The sequence below is a fragment of the Coptis chinensis genome, chromosome 1 (assembly GCF_015680905.1).
Source record: "Coptis chinensis isolate HL-2020 chromosome 1, ASM1568090v1, whole genome shotgun sequence".
Taxonomy (NCBI): Eukaryota; Viridiplantae; Streptophyta; class Magnoliopsida; order Ranunculales; family Ranunculaceae; genus Coptis; species Coptis chinensis.
This window is the reverse complement of record NC_141456.1, coordinates 65,704,346-65,709,129: the sequence shown is the minus strand read 5'-3', so window position 1 is coordinate 65,709,129 and position 4,784 is coordinate 65,704,346. Positions and strand designations below refer to the sequence as shown.

Genomic DNA, 4,784 nt, shown 5'->3' with positions numbered 1-4,784 from the left:
AAAAAAAAAAAAAAAAAAAAAAAAAATAAAGGATAGGTGCAGAGACTCAATGGAAGATGTTCTAACGAATAGAGTTGACTGCATTGATCGAGGAATCCTTCTATTTAAACTCCATATAAATAAAGGATGAACCCATATACGTACGTATACGCAATAAAATATCAAAGATTCATGGCAATCCGAAATACTCTTTCTTTTTTTATATGCAAAATTTAGGAATTCTTGTGAATCGATTCCAAGGTTAAGTAAATCAATTCCAAGGTTAAGTAAAAATAGAATATTCACTGATCAAATCTGTTATTCCATAGTCTGATAGATCTTTTAAAGAACTCACTAATTGGACGAGAATAAAGATAGAGTCCCATTATACATGTCAATATCAATACCGACAAAAATTAAATTTATAGTAAGAGGAAAATCCGTCGACTTTTTAAATCGTGAGGGTTCAAGTCCCTCTATCCCCAAAGAAAGTCCGCTTTACTCCCTAACTATTTATCTAACTAGTTTTTTTATCCTTTTTTTTCAGTGGTTCCACATTAGTTATGTTTATTAGTCGTTTTACTCTTTCACAAACGGATCGTGGGAGAAAGGTTTCTCTCTTATCACAAGTTTTGTGATATATACAACATATGTGCAAATTAACATCTATGAATATGAAAAAGGAATCCACGTTTGAATCATTCACAGTAAATATAATAATTCATTTTTATAGTTAAACTTAACTTACAAAGTATTCTTTTTGAAGAGCCAAGAAATTCCAAGCTTGGATAACACTTTGTAATGTTTTTTTTAGTCTATTTAATTGATTGACATAGACCCAAGCCCTCTAATCTAAATAGTATGGGGACAATTCGTCGGGAAGAGTCGGGATAGCTCAGTTGGTAGAGCAGAGGACTGAAAATCCTCGTGTCACCAGTTCAAATCTGGTTCCTGGCATGTGGTTAATAATGGATACTGATATAAATTAATCTATGTGGATCGGTATACATAGTCGTTACTAGTCTAGATCATCATAACATACTTATCATTTGTGTATATAAAAAATGGATCCTTTTTGGTGTGGTGTCTAGACCCCATATTTTTTTTAGGTGAGTATTCAAATTTAAAAGTCTAGAGGGGTGGAACTATCATAATAGACAAGATTCATTTCAGATACATTAATTTAATTTAATTATTAATTTCTTTGGATTTTATTTCATATATTATATTTATTAACTCCTCCCTACGAGACCCTCTAGAACACATATAAGCGATGTGCGCGGTACAAAGTTCATGTTGCAAAACTCTTTATATATATATTTTTTTAGAGCACCCATAATACGAATGAGAGTGCAATGACTCTGTTTGATCTAGAACATAATGTAAAAAAATTCCTTGAATATCTGGAATCGTAGAAGTAAATGAAAATTAGTTTCTTATCATTCAATGAGCATCTTGGATTTCATAGAAATTAGGGGCAATATAATCCTTACGTAAAGGCCATCCTATCCAACTTTCGGGCATCAAAATACGTTTCAGGCGTGGATGATTATCATAAGAGATTCCCAACATATCATAAGATTCCCGTTCTTGAAAATCAGCGCTTTTCCAAATCCAGAAAACAGACGGAGTTCTAGGATTCCTCCTTGGGGCAAATACTTTTATGCATACCTCTTCCGGTTGATCCACACCATACTGTATTCTCGTAAGATGATACACACTAGCTAACAGTCCGCCCAGGGCTACATCATATGCACACTGGGAGCGTAGATAATTGTAACCATATACATATAAAATAACAGCAATGGAGTGCCAATCCTCGGGATTTATTTGTAAAGTTTCTATTCCTTGGTAATCGAAGCCCAAAGATCTATGAACTAGCCTACGCTTGACTAGCCAAGCAGACAAACGACCTGCATCTTTTGATCTCCCCCAGATTGAAATTTGTATAAATAAATTAAGTATAAATGAAGTATTTTACATTTACGATGAAATTTTTGAAAATTGGCCTGTTGCTTGTTATTTTGAACAAAAACATCCGCAACACCCTGTCTAATTGACTAATTCGTGGGAAGATACTGAATTTTTTTATTTTAAAAATGTTTCATTTTCATAAGGGATCTTTGAAGTAGATGGCGGTTGATAGAGTAATCCTTGATCATAATTTCCAGCACGAGTACTGCGTCCAACATGAAACTTGTGATTTGTAGTAAAACATCGAGACTCGTTGAGACCCAATTCTATCTTCATAGATTTCTCTACATACCTTTTTACGAAGTTTTGTTATAGCATCTATAACTGCCTCCGGTTTTAAGCGGGCAACCCGGCAAATAAACATCGACAGGAATTAGCTTATCGACTCCCCGAACAGTACTATAAGAATCGGTACTGAACATCCCTCCTGTAATAGTACAGGCTCCCATAGCAATGACATATTTTGGCTCAGGCATTTGCTCATATAATCTCACTAAAGAAGGAGCCATTTTCATCGTTACTGTGCCTGCTGTTAAAATGAGATCCGCTTGCCTAGGACTCGACCTTGGTACCAGCCCATAACGATCAAAGTCGAATCGTGAGCCTATTAATGAAGCAAATTCAATGAAGCAACAACTGGTACCATAGAGAAGCGGCCATAAACTGGAGAGTCTTGACCAATTCGAAAGATCATTTGATGTAGTTGAAATAACTGAATTTTGGGTTGTTCGATCAAGTAATGGAAACTCAATGGAATTCATAATTCTCTCAATGTAATTTTTTTCTTCTTTTTTATTTTTATTATTATTGTCTGAATATTAAGGAGCTAAGACCATTCCAATGCTCCTTTTCGCCATGCATAAACTGAACCAACAATTGGGATAAGCACGAAAATTAAAGCTTCTATAAATACGGATACACCCAATACATCGAAACTCATCGCCCATGGATAAAGAAAAACCGTTTCAACATCAAAAACAACAAAAACTAGAGCAAACATATAATAACGGATTCGAATTGTAACCAAGCATTGCCCATCGGTTCTATACCCGATTCATAACTAGAAAGTTTATCCGCCCTTCGTTAACTGGGGCCAAAACTCCGAAATTAGAAATGCCAAAATAGGAATAACACTTGATATTATTAGAAAAGCCCAAAAAATATCATATTCGTGAAGCAGAAACATAGATGCACTCCTATGAATGTGGAAAATATACCGGATTAGTCGATTCAAATTGTAATGTGAATTCATCCATAAGTATTTAGTCGAACTAAATATGTCTCGTTTCAATATTCGTCGAATAAAAAATCCCAATTTAAACTTTCTTCGATTTGATATTCTATTTCGATATGGTATAGACATATCATGCTCGTATACAAAAAAACTCTTTCGTTCACCGCGCCTCGGGTTCTCGCATTCAAAAAAAGCAATAACACTAGTATTATATATATATATATATATATATATATATATATATATATATATATATATATTAAATTAAATACTATATTAATTATTAATTAATATTAGTACATTAATCAGTATGTATAATAATATATTATTATATATTTATATAATAATAATAAATTGATTGATATTTTTAAAAAATGAATATATATAAAAAGTGTCGTATATACTTTATCATTAAGATCCAGGCAGAATATTTTTATATTAATAGATTATATGGAAACAGAGTGCATTGACCGATTTATTTTTTTATCTCTCCATGTACGAGACTTTAAAGATTGGATTGAATGCGTTGAATTGCGAGGAGCCCTTACATATAACAACGCATAGGCTCCTATCCCCATTAGGATCAATTCATTTTCTCTGAAACAATTAGTTGGGGTTGGTTGTTCTTACGTAAAAAAGTTGATAAGATAAGTAGGGGGATTTCCTAATTCGTCTAAGTTCAAATGGGCCTCCAATCTTCTTGGATAAAGCCAGCATCAGGAGAATTCAAATTTGGAATGGTGGGCAATTGGGTTTGAGTATATTAGTCGGGCTTATGTCATGATTTTTACTTCAAAAATTTACTTTTTTGGTATACCAAAAAAGTAGTATCACTAATTCTTTGATCATGGATAGGAAAACAGGAAAATGCGTATGAATGCGTGTGTATGTAATTCACCCACGAAGATAAATGAAAAAGAGTGGGTTTGTCGAAATTTTTAAAATGCCGATTGGTTCCATTGAAATGTTTTTTAGTTTCATGTTCCGAAGGATCCCCAAAGCGAGAATGTAGGAATGATTCTATTTCGATTTCGATGGAGCAACCAACCGGCCAGCTACAAACAACAAATAATAATAAGGAAATGGAAATAAAAACTATCTAAAAGTAAAAAATTATTTTAATAAAATTAATATTAATGAAAAATTAGGGCTATACGGACTCGAACCGTAGACCTTCTCGGTAAAACAGATCAAACTTCTTATTTTTTTATCCAAATGATTCGAACTGTTTCAAAGACCCAACATGCATTGTTTTTTGCATTGGGCTCCTTCATCAACTGATATAAATATCAGCGAGTCCGCCATCTTTTTTCTTGATAGAAAGATAACGAGATGGCTCCGCGTGCTCTGATTCTTTATTTTTATTCAATAGCAATACCAAAGTGTTTCAAAAAAGAATTATCTTGACGTAGCTCTGCCTCCGGCCTAGATCAACCTAAGTTAAATGGAGTATCTATCGCTCTGCCCAAAGCATCAAATATGAAACTTCATACACCTTCAAGTTCATAGGACGAAAAGATATTTTTTTTTGAGGTCCTTATACTCATTATGCCTGGCATTGAATGGACTAGGTATTCACCTTATCAATTATAAAATC

At 33.4% G+C, this 4,784-nt stretch overlaps 1 non-coding gene across 1 annotated transcript; it reads left to right on the top strand.

Moving 5' to 3' along the window:
* The first annotated feature begins 863 nt into the window (after positions 1-863).
* On the top strand, positions 864-936 carry TRNAF-GAA (transfer RNA phenylalanine (anticodon GAA)). Its single transcript has one exon. It is a non-coding gene; the product is annotated as a tRNA-Phe (tRNA).
* Positions 937-4,784: the final 3,848 nt, after the last annotated feature.